The sequence below is a fragment of the Pteropus alecto genome, unplaced genomic scaffold, assembly GCF_000325575.1.
Source record: "Pteropus alecto unplaced genomic scaffold, ASM32557v1 scaffold122, whole genome shotgun sequence".
Classification (NCBI taxonomy): domain Eukaryota; kingdom Metazoa; phylum Chordata; class Mammalia; order Chiroptera; family Pteropodidae; genus Pteropus; species Pteropus alecto.
Window position 1 is genome coordinate 596,851 of NW_006431917.1, and position 20,301 is coordinate 617,151.

The 20,301-nt window shown below is 33.3% G+C and overlaps 1 pseudogene; it reads right to left on the minus strand.

The window, feature by feature from the left end:
• Positions 1-513: 513 nt before the first annotated feature.
• The window catches only part of LOC102882029, a 60,347-nt pseudogene continuing 40,559 nt past the window's right edge, over positions 514-20,301 (minus strand).

Genomic DNA, 20,301 nt, shown 5'->3' on the forward strand with positions numbered 1-20,301 from the left:
TTCTGTACCAAGTGAGCCTTGCTTATGGCCCTCACTCCAACAACTCAGTGTTCCCCTGTAGTCCCTGGTCCCCCCTGGAGCAGCCAGCCCAGTGCTAGTGCTCAGAGCGAGCAGGTCCGGCACCATGAAAATCTACTCGCTGATGCAGCCCCTTTAAGACTTTAGGAGGCATCTGCCCCTGCCACTGCCACAGCCTCCATCTCACTCAGCCGCTCAGGACTGGGATGTCCTGCATTTTCACCCCATCCTATCTTCTGCCATTGCAGAGTGCTGTCTTGGACTTCTCCCTAGTTGTATGGCTTGTTCATCTAGAACCCAGATGATTTTTCTTTGCTGCTGCTCTTGTTTCCATCACAACCTTCATTTGGTCTCCAGAGGGATGAACAGAGCCTCTATCGTCTACGCCATTTTGAAGCGCTCTCAATTTAGACCTCTTTTCAATAGCTTCAGGTGGAAAAACTGACAAAGCTGACTAGCTCAAGGTCACAGAGGCAGTTGGTGGCAGAGTCAAGATCAGAGGCGATAAGACTGAAAAAAGGAATAGGGCAATAGCAAAGCACCTGTACAGGGGCTCCAAGGTTGGGCACAGTTTTCCTAGGACACTTACCCAGAAAAACCATAAAATAGACAGAGATTACCTTAGTTCTATGGTTCTCTGCATTCAGCCCCTCATATAGAGATTTGTTGGAGAATATTTCACTAAAGATCCACAATTCAGTTACATCTTTTAGTAACCTCTTAGACTGACTCAAGGAGACCTCCACATCTATGGTTATATTTTCTTTATCCGAAGTGGTGGCACAGCTCACTGAATGCCATTCCTCTACATGCTGAACTGGATCGCTCCCACAAGCATGCTCCTGACTCTGGGTGCACACAATGTACACCTGAAACGAGAGCCATTCCCACAACTCAATGAGGAAAGCAAACCGCCAGAGTCACCAACTCTCTCTTAGGTTCCCAGAGACCCATCGTGATGCACATGCATAAGACAGAGCACTCACTACAGCTTCTTTAGCAAAACATCTATCGTAGGACACTTCGGTTGCTTTCATGTCCTGGCCACCGTGAATAATGCTGCTATGAACATCAGTGTGCAAATATCTTTTCAGATATGGGTTTTCAAGCCTTTGGGGTAAATACTCAGTAGAGAGATTGCTGGATCATATGGTAGATCAAGTCTTAGTTTTTTGAGGACTCTCCATACTGTTTTCCATAGTGGCTGTACCAATTTGCAGTCCCACCAGCAGTGTATGAGGATTCTTTTTTCTCCGCATCCTCTCCAGCATTTGTTATTACTTGTCTTTTCGATAATAGCTATTCTAACGGGTGTGAGATGGTATCTCATTGTGGTTTTGATTTGCATATCCCTAATGGCGATATTGAGCATCTTTTCATATATTTGTTGGCCATTCGTATGTCCTCTAGGGAGACAGCTCTTTTTCTATTTCCTTTGTTTTTTATTCAAACCTTATTATTCCCGTGCTTTTACTTTCCTTTGGTTTATTCTGCCATTTTTCCCTCACATTTTAAGTTGGATACTTAGATAATTAACTTTTATACTTATAAATTCTTAAGTTTGTAACTTTTACTGTATGTACTGCTTTGGCTGCATGCTTCATATTTTGACATGTAGTAGTCTCATCATTGTTTTAAATACTACTTTTAAATTTCTGCTGTGATTTCTTTTACCCATAAATAATTTAGAAAGCTATTTCTTAAACATATAGATTTTTTCCTAATTATTCTTTGATGATATATCTAACACAACAGCTTTCGTGGGCTGTGAAGATGGTCTCTATAAAATTAGTCCATTGACATTTTTTCAGATTTGCTTTATGGCCCAATATTTGTTTAATTTTTCTGAATATTCAGTGGGTCTTTAAATAATTTGTGTTCTGCAGTTATTATATACAGTATTTTAAAAATATATGTCCACTAGGTGTAGAGCCAGAGGAGAGAAAGAGAAATCAGAGGAATCATTTCACAAACTGTGTAAATGTCTAACCAATGTACTGTATCCTTGAAACTAATAATAAAATTTAAAGATATATATGTCCATTAGATAAGGTTTGTAATTTTTTGTCAAATCTATAATCTTAGTGATTGCTGTCTCATCTATCAATTAATAAATACGTAAATCTCCCACTATGGATGTAATATTATTTTTCTTGTAGTTTCACTAATTTTGGTTTATTTATGTATATTTTTAGTAATACGTAATTTTAGAATTTTTATATATTCATGAAGATGAACATTTTATCATTATGTTATGATCTTTTTATTCTTTTATTTAAAGTCTATTTTATCTGATACTAATATAGCTACACCAGCCTTTTGATCAGTATTTTGCTAATGTTTTGTTCCCTCATTTTAGGCCTTTCTGTATAGTTCTTTTAATATATCTCTTGAAAACAGCATATGTTTACATTTTATTTATCCAGTCAGACTTTTACTGACAAATTTGTATTTATTTCTATTATTTTATTTTGTGAATGGTATCTCATCACTATATATGTTATATGTAACATTTCAATGTTTCATTTCTCTCCTTTATTTCTCCTCTAGATTGGTTCCCCTCCCCTTCTCTTATTTGCTACTCTTTTGGAAAGTATACCTTCTATTTGCATTATATTGATGCTTTTGCTAAAATTTTAATTTAACAGGACATATTTAAGTTATCAAAGTCTTATTATTTTTTCTGCCCAACAGTGTAATGATGTTAGAATACTTTAATATTAATCATTGCTTCTACCAACTTAAATTCTATCATTGTGGTATATTTTAGTTATATGTGTATACTGTGTGTATACACATGCACACACATACACAAACACACATGAATATATGACTAAAAAAATACCAATAACAGTAGCTTATAAGTTGATGGGAGAGTGATTGGAGTTGAAGTATTCTAACATCATTATGCTGGGCAGAAAATAAAAATTTTGATTAATTTTAGACCTTGACAATTTAAATATGTCCTATTAAATTTTTAACATAAGCATTAAAATAATATATACACACATAGAGACATTCTTATAATTGTTTAATGAACTGTTTGATTACACACAAGTTTACTACTTTCTTTACTTACCTTTCTTCCTTGCATAATTTTCCTTCCACCTGAAGTACAACCACGGCTTTTGTTTGGAGGGTCTGTTATTGAAAATACTCAGTCATTTGCCTAAAACATTCTCATTCTTTTTTTTCTGTTCGTAGTTGTCACGTTATTATGACAAAAACACCAGAAGAAAGTAATATTTAAAAAAAAAAAAACTAACACCTGTCACAGAAGTTTAAGAGTTAGAAAAACAGGGAAAAGAAAAACTTCCCATTGTGTAGAAAAATGGGAAGAGATATGCAAAGACAGTTCATTGTGATTTATTTAAGATCTCACAGCCTGAACCTGTTGAAATCTATCTCCAAACCTATTGACATGTTCTCAGAGTGCCCTACCCAGCCCTGTTCTGTCAGGGGCACAGTGCCATCTACCCTAGGCCTTACAGTAAGTGCACACAGATGCCCTACTAGTGCTAGCAATTACCATGTGCCACTTTGTCACAAGACAGTATTACTTTGTTTATGACAACAGTTGCTTACTTCATAGCTAGCAACAGTTGACTCTTCATTATTATGTTCTATTGGTCCTCCCTAGCTATCTTTACAATAACAAAGTTCCTTATTTGATTTATTAGCACATGCATAATCCTGAGGGGAAAAAAATGTTACAAACATGTTACAGCTCCAGGTGGGCTTTTATTTCAACCTCTCACTCAGGGAGCCCAAATTCATTATTTTCACATTTTTAAAAAATTTTTTAATAATACTTTTTATTTTTCAATTACACTTGGCATACAATATTAGTTTCAGGTATACAACATAGTGATTAGACATCTATGTTTCTCACAAAGTGATCACCCCAATAAATCTAATACCCCTCTGATACCGTACGTAGTTATTACCTTATATTATTGACTATCTTCCTTACGCTATGTATCTCCATGACTATCTTGTAACTACCATTTTGTACTTCTTAATCCCTTCCCGCTTCTTCACCTACCTTCCCAACCCCCCTCCTATCTGATAACCCTCAAAATATTCTCTGTATCTGTGAATCTTTGTTCAGTATAGAATTATAGGTTGATAATTATATTTTTATATTTTAACCAACATTTTCTTATGAAAATATTCAAACATATAGAAAACTTAAAAGAATTATATGTGTACTCATATATTCACCACCTAGGTACTACACTTAATGTTGTGTTATACTTGCTTTATCATATAATTAGCCATCTATTTAATCCTCTATTTATCCATGAACTGATCTATTTTTTGATGTATTTGAAAGTAAGTTGCAGACATCAGTATACTTAACCCCTAAACACCTTAGCATGCATATTGCTAACTGAAGTTCAATATTTAGTTACAGTTTTATAGGTAAATTTATATTACAATGAAACACATCTTAAATGTACCATTTGAATTTTAACAAATTCATATCCTGCAAACCAAAATCCTATCAAAGGAAAGAAAAATAACGTCACCGCAGAAACTTCTCTCATGCTCCTTCCCAGTTAGTTCTCATCCCCAATCCAGAAGCAAGTACTGTTCCAATGTTTTCCAACTGTAGATTAATTTTGTCTCTTCTAGAACTTCATGTAAATGAGATAATAGAATTTGTGTTCTTTTGTGTAATGCTTCTTTCACTCAGTATAACGTTTTAAAAATTCATCTATGTTGTGTGTGTGTGTGTGTGTGTGTGTGTGTATTTGTGGTGTATCTTAGTAGTTCTTAATGCTGAATTGTATTCCGTTGTATGATTATATCACATTTTCTTTACCCATTCTGTTACACTTCTGGGATATTTCCAGTTTTTTGGCTATTATGAGGAATGCTGTTATAAACATTCTTAGACATATCTTTTTATGAACACGTGTTTTCATTTCTTTCGGATAAACACCTAGGAGTGGAATTACTTGGACATAGTATATAGGTGTAAGTTCAGTTTTATAAGAAACTGCCAGATCTTTATCCAAAGTAGTTGTACCATTTTACATCCCCAATAACAATGTATGAGAATTCCAATTTCCATACATTTTCACCAACATTTAGTGCTGTCATTCTGGATATGTATCTCATTGGTGTTCTGTAGTGTCTTGTAATGGTTTTAATCCGCATTTCACTACTGGTATTAGTATTGACCACTTTTTATGTGCTTATTGGCCATTTGAATATTCTCTTTTGTGAAATTTCTGCTCAAATATTTTTGTCCATTTTAATTGATTTGTTTATATTTCGATTGTTGCATTATAGAAGTATATAAAAATATAGTCCTCCCTTGTTGGGGAACACTTCCATGTGCTATCATGCCAGGCCCCAAACTCCACAAGGACAGAAACTCCTTTGTTTAGGACCTCACCCTATGTATCTCTTCATCTGGCTGTTGATTTGTATCCTTTAATATCTTTCATAATAAATCAGTAATCTAGTTGGTAAAAAAATATATATTTATATAGTCCTATGACACACAAATGCTTTGAGAATATCTTTCTAGCCTTTGGGTTACCTAGTCATTTTTCTAATAGTGTCTTTGGATTAGCAAAAGTTTTTTTTAATAAAGTTAATTTACTAATTTTTTCTTTTGTAGTTATTACTTTCTATAACCTAAGAAACTTGGCTACTGTCAAGTTGTAAAGATATTTAGATAGTTACCTATATTTTTTTTCTGGAAACTTCATAATTGTAGCTTTTTATATTAGGTCTAGGATTTATCTTGAATTAATTTTTATTCATGGTGTCAGGTAGGGGTTGAGGTTCTTTATTTTTCTATATGGATGTTAAATTCTTTCAGTACTATTTTGTTACAAATGGTATTTCAACAGTAGATGTCTTTGATACCTTTGTTGAAAATTAAATGAGCATTGTGTTAGTTTTCTCTTGCTGCTGTAACAAATGCCCACAAACTTAGTGACTTAAAACAACAAAAATTTATTTTCTTAAAATTCTATAGGTCAAAAGTCCAATACAGGTCTCACCAGACTAAAATCAAACGTCGGCAATGTTTCCTGCTTATTTGGGTTATTGGTAGAATTTAGTTACTTGTGTTTGTAAATCCACAAGGTCTCCATTGTCTTGCCGGTTGTAAGCTGAGAGCCATTTGCAGCTTCTAGAAGCTTCCAAATTCCTTGGTTCATGGCCCCCTTCCTCCATCTTTAAGTCCAACAACAGTGGATTAAGCCCTTCTCATATCACATATCTCTGACCTAGCTGGGAAAAATTGTTCCCTTTCCCTTCTCTTTTGAACAATATAATCCTAAAGCTATTAGATGGAGCTAAGCAAGGTAGGCATACATGCCAATGAAGCTGTGATGGCCTACAGCAGTGAGAGTATGGCAGTGGAAATTGGGATACTGATCACTTCTAGAGAGATTAAATATATTTTGTATGTACGCATATTAAATGTATATATATATATATACATATGTGAGAGCAAACACTTCTCTGTCAGGGAAAGGAGTTACGCATATGAAAAGGGACGAGACTAGAATGAACTCAGTGGTTTTAGATTAGAAGTGGAAGTATCAGTGTGAACTTATAATTTTCATTATACATATATACATAGATATAAAAATAAATATAAATGTAAATGTGTGCATGCAATCTATGTGTATTGTTACTTATATTCGTTAGTTTTGATCACTGAGACAGAGCCTGGGAGCAGTGACACTCCAAAAGCAATGAGCACACTAATACCCAGATCATAGCCTTTAAATATCATTTTCTTCACTAATAGGAACAAGGGCTCCTTGAAGAAATGATTGATTCCATGTTGGGACAGGACAAATACAAGATGATCCTGGAACAGCATGTATGGGGAAGTAAGTGCTCAAAAACTGATAGAGACTTGTTAAAAAAGGCCACAGAAGTCAGATAGAAGGGGTGTCCACTTGCCAAATCTAGGACAAACTGCATATTAATATAAGTAATAATAGAAATAGATTACAAACTTTGAATGAAATACACAATAACAGGTCCCTATTGATATAAATTAACGAATTGAAAATTTGATAAAGAGTGGGTATTTATATGGTCTCAGAATACTTTCCCCCAAATCTTTACTAATTACAAAGGGAAAAGAGTCATTTTACAGTGGAGAAGGCTGGCAGGTATACCTTATTAATCGATCAATAAGAATGTTACTAGTAAAGGGATAAATTGTCATCATGTGCCTTTTGATATATCCTGAGGAGAATGCAGCACCACATCTGTGGCATCCCTTCCAAAATGCAAAACCTGATCATGAGGAAGCATCAGAGAAAACCAGATTGGATAGAGGTTCTCCAAAGATTAGCTTATAATCGTCAAAAGTGTCAAGATTATAAAAGTCAGGGCAAGACTGAGAAATTGTTTCAGACTAAAGAGATTAAAGAGACATAACATCTAAATGCAACGTGTGATTTTGAAATGGGTTCTTTAGTGCAAAGAAGGTAATTGCACAAATGGCAAAACTTGAATAGGAGCTGATGTAGATGTAATAATGTTTATTTCTTGATTGGATTTCGTTAACCAATGTCACCATGTTTGGAGAAAGAAAGATGGCTGTCTACAGGTTCCCTCCTGACTCCTTTAGCAGCTAACTTTCGAGTGGAAGTGACTTAGCACTTCTCCCCTATGTAACCATGTGTCTGGTCTGCATGTGTGGGCTTCTATTATCTAGCACTGTGCTACTATTTTCTAACCTGTGTATATAAAGATGCTGCCACCCTGAGAGGCTGTCTGTTCCTTTGCTGGATAACGCCACCACCCTGCCAGGCGGGCTGTGCCGTTTCTGAAGTAAAGAGCTATGTCGCAGTTGCCCACAGCTCCCCGCATTTCATTCCTACTACCTGAGCCTTGTACACCTTACCTTGGAACCTCGAACCTGCGGCAATACAAACCATAATAAAAATAATTAATTAAAAAAATAAAGTTCCGTAAAAATCGTTAAAAAAAAAAATCTGAAATATTTTCCTTATTGTTATCATATTATTTTCTCATGGTGCTGATTAAAATCCTCTGACAACTTAAAAACAATTTGTCATTAACAAATCCTTTTCTTCTGTCTGTTTTTTAAGTAGAATTATTTGTAGAATTCTGTTGGTGCCCTTTCCCCACCTCTTCTCATCACATTTGGCACAGCCTCCATGAATTATTACATACCTCTGCAGTGGCTTCAGCTACTAGTTATAGATTGATGATTATTAAATTACTCATTTCCATTCTAGTCCCTTTTTGAGTTCCTGATAATCATATTAACAGTCTGATGGATCTCTTTACCTCGTTGTTCTGTAGAATACTTGAATTTTACATGTCCAAAATTGGAATTTAAATGTTCCTTTTACTGCCTTCTGCTAACAGCACCCTTTGCTATATAGCCTATCCCAGTGAATTACATAGCCATCTTTTCTACAATTCTATCTCCATATCAGATCTCCTCTTTCACATACAAGAGATTATGAAGATTTAAGTTAGCCAAAGCATCAAAAAATCTGTTCTTATAGAAAATATGGTAAATATGACTAATTCCCTCCTAGAATACAAAATAAAACGATAAATATTAGGCATTTATGTAACTTTTTATGAATTCTAACCCCTGAATGCTTTCAGGAAACATCAACCAGTGCTCTCAAATTGATTAGGAATGTGTTTAAAGGAAACATTCAAGGCTATGGCTATTGACTTTATTTAAGAGGAATGGCAACAATTGAAACATGCTCAGAGGAATTTGTATAGGGATGTGATGCTGGAGAACTATAGCCTATTATTAGTAAGGACAAACGTTTTGTGAAAATGAGATACTCCATTTCTGAAATATGAAAGGCTTTATATGGCATGGGGAGGACAGCCTTGAGTTGTAGTGATATATGTATATCACTAATATATGTATGTATATATGTGTGTGTGTGTGTGTGTGTGTGTGTGTGTGTGTGTGTGTGTGTATATTCCAGCCTTTGTTGTATTTCACAGGAGACTTAATTATGCATCCCCAGAAACTACACTTTGCTCATTCATTAGAAGCCATATAGCTTTCTATATTCAGCCTAAATTCTGATGGTTCTTTCTCCCTAGCATTAATACCAGATGTCGTTTCGAGTTGGAGCAGGAAGAAGAGCCATGGATTGTAGAGGAAGAAATGTTATGAAGACATTCAGGTGAGTAAGTGACACATGTGTGAATAGTCCAAAGTCACGTGACAGTTTAGAGGATAACATCTCTAAAATGTTTTCCAATGTGATTTTTTTTAAAGCTCCTAATCATTTGAGTGGCACTGATATAACCTTCTCAAATACCTAGATGGCACTTCCAGATATTGCTTATACCTCAAGGCTCTCTTTTTATTGAAATTTAGAGGGTCAACCTTACTTATCTTCTGGATATTCTTACGTATATTCTCTCTACTTCCTTTGAACCCTTGTTTTCATGATTATTTTCCCTTTTACTTGCATCCTCATTTTTCACTTGATTTCATATAGTTATTTGCTTATGTATTCAGGCTTTTGAAATTCTGGTCTTACCAAAACTGTTTGACACATAAGTTAATTTTTCATTTCTTTCTCATTTAGATCTTTTCATCCATTGTGAAATGCCTCAGAATCATAAATTTAGAACCATAGGCATATCTCCCATTGTCCTTTTATTGCTTTTGAGTTTTGCTTTAAAAACTCTCCCATACTACCCCCATTTTGTAATGAAAGTTGCCACCTTCCTGCTAGCCCAACTCCAGCCTTACTACCTTTCTGCTTTTTTCTTACTATTCATTCATATTGTGGTAAGTTTAACTGATTTCCCTATGGATATCCAAATAACAAACACAACAAAAATGCTTAAAACAAATGTATAGCTTAACAAATTATTATTAAATTAACATCTATGTAATCAGTACCCTGGTTAAGAAATAGAACATTGCCAGCTCCCCAGAAGCACTTCACTGATGTCTTGCAATCACTATCCCCACTCTTCCTAAATATAACAATATCCTAACTTTTATGGTAATCACTCTCCTTATTTCTTCATATTTTTATAACCTAACTATGTATTCCTAAAGATTATGGTTTAGTGTTTTGAACTTTATGCAAATGGAATCATATATATTTTCATGCTTGACTTCCTTTGTTCAATATTATAGTTGCATGATTTGTTCGTGCTGTTGTATATAACTAGTTTTTTCAATTTTTATTGCTAACTAGTTTTCTTTTGTATGACTATACCACAATTTATCCATTCTATGGTTGAAATTTGAGTTTTTTCCAATTCGTAGCTCTTATAAATAATGCTACTATGAACATTCTTATATATACCTCCTGATGCATATGTGCATGCATTTCTGTCACTTATATACATAGCAGCAAATTATGGTTTAATAGGTTGTGTATAATTTCAACTTCAGTTTGATAATGCCAGACTATTTTTCAAAATGTTTATTCCAATTTATATTCACATCAGAAGTGTGACGTGTTGCTCCACAGACTTGCCAACATTTGCTATTACTGATCTTTTTATTTTTAGCCATTGTGGTGAACATATAAGTGGTATCTCATTGTAGTTTTTTGTTTGTGTTTTATTGAGGTATATCTTTGTAGTTTTGATTTGCTTTTTACTAAGTACTTGCAAGGTTGAACACTTTTTCATATGTTTTTTACGTATGACTTTCCCATTTTATGAATTGTTGATCCAGGACTCTTGCCCAGTTTTCTACTGAGTTAGTTGCTTTTTTTTCTTAAGTTGAAAAAAAACCTTTCAATACAGATAAGAGTATTTCGTGGGATGTATGTGCTGCACTTATCTTTTCCCATTTGATATCTTACTTTCTCCATTTCCTAACAGCATCTTGTGATGAACAGATGTTCCTTAGTTTAATGTAGTCAGTTTTGTAAATCTTTTATGACTAATGATTTGTGTGTCCTGTTTAATAATTATTTTCCCAATCCAAGTTCATGAAGATATTTTCTGATATTATCTTCTAAAGGGCTTATTGTTTTGCCCTCAAAATTTGGGTTTGTAGTCTACATGGAATTGATTTTTCTGTATGGTGTGAGATAGGTATCAAGTTTAACTGACTTCCCTATGGACATCCAAATAATACAGCAGAGTTTATTGAAAAGACCATTCTTTCCATATAACTCTGGTGTGCCACCTTTGTCATGAATCAAGTACCCATTTTTGTGGGAACCTATTTCTGGTGCTTAATTTATTTTTATTATTCTAGTTGTCTATCTTGTGTCAGCAGCAAACTAATTTAATAAGTGTTGATATCTAGTAAAGCAAGTCCTTTCTCTTTGTTTTTCTTCTTCAAAATTGTCTTGGCTCTTCTATGCCCTTGCTATTTCCATATAAATTTTAGAATCACCTTATCTAGTTCCATATCAAAAAAAAAACCTATTGAGGATTAGATTGAGATTGTATTAAATCTACAAATCAGTTAGAGGACAGTGGACATCTTTACTATATTAAGTCTTCCATTTGTAGACCTCTCTATTTCTTTAATTTCTCTATAAATTTTTAAATAACTTTTTGTGTGTGTGGAGGCTTTGAATATTAAGCCAGCTTTGCAGTAGTTCTACCAGGAACTCTCCTTGCTTGTGTCTTATTAATTCTTTTGATATGCTGCTGACTTCTATTTGCTAAGCTTTTATTTTAGGTTTTGTCTTAATATACATAAGGAGATCTGTCTTTTATGGGGCTCTGCATTTTTTGTCAGAATTTGCTGTTATTCTCTCTTCATGAAAAGACTTTATAAGCTTTTTTCCCCTGTGCTTTAGAACAGAGTTCAGAAAACTCTTCTTATAGGGTCAGATATTAAATATTTAGGCTTTATGGACTACTCAATTCTGCTGTTGGAGTGAAAACAGCTATAGATAATATGTAAATTGATGATTGTGGCTATATTCCACTTAAACTTTACTTACAAATGTAACTGTTCCATATATTATTTTAAGTCATAGCCTTCATGCTCGCCTTTTAAACAGGTAGCTGGATGTGGTCCACGGGCTATAGTTTCCTGATTCACTGATCTAGAACAGTTTAAATAAGAATGGTATATAATCTGTTTCTTAAAGTTTTAATAAAATTCATCTGTTAAACTTCAAAATCTTTTGCTTTTGAGGAGGGCATATTGTCTTTTATTTTTAATCTATTTCTATTTTAGTTCTCCTTCCTGGGAGATTTCCTAACCCTTATTTTCTAGATTTCTCTTGAACTCTTAAAATTTATCAGCCACAATTTTAATTTCCAAAAGTACTTTCTTATTATGTTGGTTCTTTTATGTTATGTTGTGCTATATTATGTTATATACATCTTTGATGGTTCCATTCTTTTGGAATTTCTACAATATTTTTTACTGTTTTTAAGCTCTTTTTATCCTGGCTTTGCTCCATTTTCTCAGATTTCTTCAATTATTTCCAATTCCTATTTTTACTGCTAGAGATTGAAAGACATCTTTTACATATTTGGTGATCCTTTGCTGTTCATTTACCTTTAAGTATGAATGCATGAAAGAACTGATTTGAGTTGTGTGTCAGGGAAAGACTTGTATTAACTAGGGGGCTTCACATGGTGTTACTTGGCAGGAACTCAGGCATTTGGGGGTTGAGAAAGTAGCACAATTATTATGTTCACATCTCTTCCCTGAGTCTATTCAGTTTCTCCAGAAAGAGTTCTCCCATCTCTTACACAAAGGTACACTTTTGGCTGTCAGTATTCTGGGGGATGGCAAATAGAAGGGATGGGAGTGGGGAGTCTTGCCATTCAGTATGTAAATTTTCACATCCTCCTATTTGTTCTTCCTTCCTTGAGGGCTGTACTTGGAGCCTCTCTGATTCAGTTTTTGCATGAAATGTAATTCTATCTCCTGGCATGGAGGAGTAGTTACTACAGATTCTGTAAGGTAGGAAGTGTAAGAGTTCCATATATTATTTTCAGCTATAGCCTTCATGCTCACCTTTTGAGTTGTCTTGTTCTATCCATCTTTGAGATACTTGGATTTTGTGACACAAATCAACTTCTAGACATTCTTCTTTATAAATACTTCATTTCATTTCCTTTAGCTTTACTGTCCATGAACAGTCCATCCTCAATTTTTCGGCTTTTAAAAATATAACATAGATCATATTCTCTTGTACTTTCTCCAATTATTTGTTCTTGTGCTTATATATCATTTTTTCTCTTTTTTTTATTTTAGTGGAATTTTGGAAGTGAGTGTATATAAATGCATGTTCTTAAATATGTCATTTTTTAACTGCGTGACATTTTCTGATCATTCTACTTTCTTTGTAGTCATCCTAGATAAATTATTCTCATTGTACATATTTTTACATTTTAGTCTTGTCATTTGTCACTTTTTGGATCTGTTTATTTCCCTGATTTCTGCACTGTGTAAAGTCACATTAAAAACATTTAAAATTCTTTACACTAAATACATGTTATTTGTCTACTCTTAAGTATTCTAAAGAGTTTTCCTTCTAAAAACAAGGCGATGTGGAATATTTGCACTTGGATTTCTCTATTTTGGGGGACAAGTCCTGAAGCTAAAGAATCAACTTCACATTTCTGAAATTTTATTTAAATATACTGCTGAAAATTTTTATAAGTTATTTGTTATTTTTTGTTAGAAGACTGAGAAGTTGGTGAGCAGATGGAAACAAAAGAGCAAAGATTTGTGAAAGGAGTTGCAACCATACTTAAGAAAACATTGACTGAGGAGAAAGGCAGTTTGAAAGGGTTGGAAAAATGTCTCCTGTGAACACAGAATTTAATTTTACAAGAAAATACCTCTATAAAGAGTATGAAACATAATTTAGACTAACTTAATCATTGGAGAAACCATGTATCAAAGAAATATCATGAATAAGCCTGGAAAATCTTCCCATAAGTCATCCTCTATTGCAATGGCCCCCTTTAAGTGTGCTTAATATGGAAAAGGCTTCATTCAGAGGTTGGATCTCATCGGGCATCTGAGAATTCATACTACAAAAAAACCTTATGAACATAATGAATGTGGAAAAGTCTTTGAAAATTCAAAATTTATGAAACACAAATAGATTCACATTGAGAGAAAAGACTATTGGCATAGTGAAAGCCTGTGCCCAGAAAAACTGCAGCAAACATTGTAATTAACAATGAAAATTAGAGGCATGACCATTAATGTAAGGAGTAAGATGTGAATGCCTTCCATCACTATTTGTTAACAATAATAATGAATGAACTAGTCAATGAGAAAAATTAAAAAAATATAGAGATTGGGAAGAAAATAAAGGTTAAGGTCATGATTTGAAATTTGGCTATGCTACTTAATAGCTGTGTGACTTTTTGTAAACTACCTAACTTCTCTATTAAATGGAGATAGCTAACCTCATAGAGTTTTTAAAAGTATTATGTGCATTAATAGCTACAAATCATATAACTGCATGTGACATCATTTAAGTATTCTATAATTGTTAGGCATTAATCGTTATCATGTGCAAATGATATATATATACATAGAAAACCCATCGACAAACTCTCGATAAGAGGTTAACCTATAAAAATCAATAGATTTGATTATGCCAACAGTATCAAACTAAAATGTAACCTAAAACAAAACTTGAAAATGTGTCTGAATAAATCTAATTAAAATATGTGCAGAAAGTTATAAAATATCATTGAAGAACATAAAAGAAACCCAAGTAATACAGAAATAGAAAGACAATATTATAAAGGTGTCAGTTTTCCTCCAAATTAATTTGGAAATTATTTGCAGCTTCAATTAAAACAAAAAATTTGACATATTGATTTCAGAATTTAGAAAAAAAGATCTACAAATAACTGAGGAAGAAATTTTTAAGGAACAAATTAGAGAGACACCCCCTAACAAATAATAAAATATATTATAAGCTAGAATAATTAAAACCCTGTGTTAATTGTTAATTGGCCCAATAGGTGAAATAACACAGAGTCCAGAAACAACCATATAATTTTAGGACATTTGCATATGATAAAAATAACATGAAAAAATGGGGAAATAATGAACTATATATACACTATGGTATTGGGATAATTGTCTTTTAAATTTTACTTATTATACAGAAAATCTAAAATTGGAATCCTATATCAATTTTAAGAAAATATAGGAGAATTCCTATAACAGTATTTGTCCAATAGAAATTTCTGCAATGATGTAAATGTTCTATATCTACACTGTTCTTTATGGTAGCCACTTATCACCTATGGCTGTTCCGTACTTGAGATGTAGCTACTGTGACTGAGAAACTGGGAAACATTTCTTTAAAAAGATACAGTGAAACCCATCAATTCCACTCTAAGCAATGACCTAGGAGTCATTCAACACTTTTAGCTCATGAGTCTCCTAAATAAATTTTGAAGAACTGTTTAAACCTTGTAAATTTTTTAAAGTTAATGCATAAATTTTTCATTATAGGCTTAAGCAGATGCAAGGTTTCTAATTTTTAGCATAATGCTAATGTCTTATGTTAAAATTAAAGTATTAAATCACTACTTTAAATAACTCAGTGGAATCTAAACCCCTAATGATTGGGTACCATCAGACATATACATGAACAAGTTCTTTAACCAATTTATATTCTTTTTTCTCTTTAATCATATTTTTATTCCTATTTTTACACAAAATTATATCATAGAATATTTTTATGCTTGAAGGTCTTATTTATTGATCACCATAGCATAATTCTTTGCTATAAAATTTATGTAAATTGAAATTTTAATCTTTAAAATATTCTGTGAACATGAGGTCAAAATAAAATAGTATAAATTTGGATTAAAAGTTACATTGTTTAATTATCTTTTTTGAATATACATTTCTTAAAAATTATGGGTCTTTTTTTCACATAGTTCATTTATTAGTACATGAGTATATCTTATTGCTAGAATGAGATTATTAAGCATCATTTCCAATCCTATGTTTTGTTTTTTATAGTTGAAAGCATCCAGAAACCATGTTTATATAAACAAAAAATAGAAGAAATTTGTTATTATAACATCATCGATTTTTTTAAACTCTTTCAGATACATACAAAGTAATTACATAGTGTTCTATGATCAAAAAATTTTTAATCAGTGGATCACTCAAGTTGTCCTTTAATTTTGTTGTGAACAAAGAATTGGAAGACACCAGGTTTGCAAAAGCATTTGTTATCCAGTCATCTTTTTTCTTAGCTTCTAAGACATATACCAAAAAGCTTTAATCAGTATTTATTGGATGACTATTAATTATGCCTTGTAACTTTTTCTCTTAGAAGCACCTAGTTTAGTCTAGTATACTTATAAAGGTTTGAGAATATTGAAATATTATTAATTATATCTTTGTTAATATAATAGTTTTGAATTAAAATGCTTTAATCATATATTTTAAAATATTTTCATCAAAATCTTGGAGTTGCAGACTTACCACATTTACTTTACAGAAAGCATTATTACCCATTTATATTGGAACAAAGTAAATTCTCATTTTCAAGCCATTCGGTCAAATCATACTTATTTTCTTGTAAAGAAAGTAACTTCATTTTTCATTCCAATAATGTGTTAATGTGTTTTTAAGAATTTACAAAACTGAGAAATAAATTATAGAACATTTTTTATCTATCATTTTATTTTATTTATTTTTAAATTTTTTAAAAAATTAAGTTTATTGGGGTACCATTGGTTAATACAATTATATAATTTTCAGGTGTACACTATAATTTGACATCTATATATTCTAGTGTGTGATTACCACCCAAAGTCCACTTTCCTTCAGCTACCATATATTTGATCCCCTTTACCCACTTCGCCCTCCTCCTACCCACTATATTTGACCCCCTTTAGCCTGTCTACCTCTCCCCTCCTCCTTTACCCCATACCCTCTGGTAACCACTAGTCCACTGTCCATGTTCATGAGTCTCTGCTTGTCCTGTTCATTTGGTGCTTTTAGGTTTTTATTCCACAAATAAGTGATATCATGTGGTTTTCAACTTTTTCTGTCTGGCTTATTTCGCTTAGCATGATTATCTCAAGGTCCATCCATGTTGTCGCAAATGGCCGTATTTCATCTCTTCTTATGGCTGAGTAATATTCCATTGCATATATATGTACCACAGCTTCTTCAGCCAATCATCTATCGTAGGACACTTCAGCTGCTTCCATGTCCTGGCCACTGTGAATAGTGCCGCTATGAACATTGGTGTGCAAATATATTTTCGGATATGAGTTTTCAAGTCATTGGGGTAAATACCCAGTAGAGTGATTGCTGGATCATATGATAGATCAATTCTTAGTTTTTTGAGGAACCTCCATACTGTTTTCCACACTGGCTGTACCAATTTGCAGTCCCACCAGCAGTGTATGAGGGCTCATTTTTTTCCGCATCCTCTCCAACATTTGTTATTACTTGTCCTGTCGATAACAGCTATTCTAACAGGTGTGAGATGCTGTCTCATTGTGGTTTTGATTTGCATTTCCCTAATAGCTAGCGATGTTGAGCATATTTTCAAATATTTGTTGGCCATTTGTATGTCTTCTAGGGGGAAGTGTCTGGTCTATCTTGGGATACACAAAGGAACAGAATATGTATAAAAAGGAGCCGAAGAAATAAACTCGGAGAGACAGTTGTGAGATCTGTTCTCCTTCCTGCACCCTGTCTGTCTTCTCTTTTTTCTCAGTCCCCGCTCCCCCATTCAGGTACCCGGTTTGACTTGGTCGGCTGGCTTCCGACAGGTCCTCTAACCATTTTTTTATTGGATTGTTTGTTTTCTGTTGTTATTGAGTCATATGAGTTCTTTGTATATTTTGGATATTAGGCCCTTATCGAAGGTGTTGCTTGCAAATATATCTTCCCATTAAGATGGTTTTCTCTTTACCCTGTTGATGGTTTCTTTTGCTGAGCAGAGGCTTTTTAGTTTGATGTAGTCCCATTCATTTATTTTTGCTTTTACTTCCCTTCCCTTTGAGGTCAAATTCATAAAGTTCTCTTTAAGTCCAAGGTCCTTGAGTTTAGTCCCTATGTTTTCTTCTATGCATTTTATTGTTTCAGGTCTTATATTCAGGTCCTTGATCCATTTTGAGTTAATTTTGGTGTGTGGCGATAGACAGCAGTCTAATTTCATTCTTTTGCATATGGCTCTCCATTTTTCCCAGCACCATTTATTGGAGAGGCTTTCCTTCCTTCACTGTATGTTTTTGGATTTTTTGTTGAAAATTATTTGCCCGTATAAATATGAGTTTACTTCTGGACTCTCGATTCTATTCCACTAGTCAGTGTGTCTGTTTTGCTTCCAATACCATGCCGTTTTGATTACTGTCACTTTGTACTGTAATTTGAAGTTGGACAGAGTGATGCCTCCAGCCTTATTCTTTTTTCTCAGGATGGCTTTGGCAATTTGGGGTGTTTAGTGCTTCCATACAAATCTGATGACTTTTTCTTCTATTTCTTTAAAAAATGCCGATGAGATTTTGATGGGGATTGCATTAAATCTGTATAATGCTTTAGACGATATGGTCATTTTAACTATGTCAAGTCTTCCAATCCAAGAACACAGAATATTTTTCCACTTATTTGTATCTTCTTTAATTTCTTTTAATAGAAATCTTGTAGTTTTCATCATATAGATCCTTCACATGTTTTGTTAAATTTATTCCTAGGTATTGTATTCTTTTTGTTGGAATTCCAAAAGGAATTATTTTTTCCACTTCTTTTTCTGATGCTTCATTATTAGAATATAGGAACACTATGGATTTTTGAACGTTGATTTTGTATCCAGAGACTTTACTGTATTTGCTTATTGTTTCTAGTAGTGTTTCTGTGGAGTCTTTAGGGTTTTCTATATAGAGAATCATGTCATCCATAAATAGTGAAAGTTCGACTTCTTCGTTTCCTATCTTGATGCCTTTTCTATCTTTCTCTTGCCTGATTGCACTCACTAGGACCTCCAATGTTATATCGAATAACAGTGGTGAGAGTGGACAGCCTTGTCTTGTTCCTCATCTTAGAGAAAAGTTTTTTAGTTTTTAATCATTAAGTATAATGTTGGCTGAGGGTTTGTCATAGATGGCCTTTATTATGTTAAGTTATTTTTCTTCTATATCGATTTTGTGAAGTGTTTTGATTATAGATGGATGCTGTATCTTGTTGAAAGCTTTTTCTGCATCTATTGATATGATCGTATGGTTCTCATTTTTTAACTTGTTTATGTGGTGTATCACATTAATTGATATGCATATTTTGAACCATCTCTGTGCCCCTGGGAGGAAGCCTACTTGATCATGGTGTATAATCTTTTTTATATGTTGCTGTATTCAGTTCACTAGTATCTTATTTAGGATTTTTACATCTGTATTCATGAGAGATAATGGTCTGTAGTTTTCTTTTATTGTGTTATCTTTACCAGGTTTTGGTATCAGAGTAATACTGGCTTCATAAAATGAGTTGGGAAGTATTGCCTTCTCTTCGATTATTTGGAAGACTCTGAGGAGAATAAGTATTTAATCTTTGAATGTTAGGTAGAATTCTCTGGTGAGTCCATTTGGTCCTGGACTTTTACTTTTTTGGTAGGTTTGTGATGATTGTTTCAATTTCCATACTGCTGATTGGTCTATTTAGATTTTCCAGATCTTCTTGATTCCGTCTAGGAAGACTGTATTTTTCTAAGTACCAGTCCATTTCTTCTAGGTTATTAAATTTGTTATTATATACTTTTTCATAGTATTCTTGTATGATTCTTTGCATTTCTGCGATGTCAGTCGTAATTTCCCCTCTTTCATCCCTGATTTTGTTTATTTGTGTCCTTTCTCTTTTTTTCTTTATGAGTCCAGCCAGGGGTTTGTCAATTTTATTAACCTTCTCAAAAAACCAGCTTCTTGTTATATTTATTTTTTGTATTGTTTTTTTTTTTCAATTTTATTTATTTCTGCTCTAATTTTCGCAATTTCTTTCCTTCTGCTGACTTTGGGCCTTATTTGTTCTTCCTTTTCTAGTTTTTTAAGATGAAGCATTAGGTTGTTTATATAGGCTCATTCTTGTTTTTGGAGCTAGGCCTGTAATAATATGAACTTTCCTCTTATGATCGCTTTTGCCGTGTCCCAAAAGTTTTGATATGTTGTACTATCATTATCATTCGTTTCGATGTATCTCTTGATCTCTTTTTATTTCTTCTGTGACCCAGTCATTTTTTAGTAGCATGTTGTTTAATTTCCATGTATTTGTGATTCTTCCTGATTTCTTTTTACAGTTGATCTCCAGCTTCAAAGCATTATGATCAGAGAACATGGTTT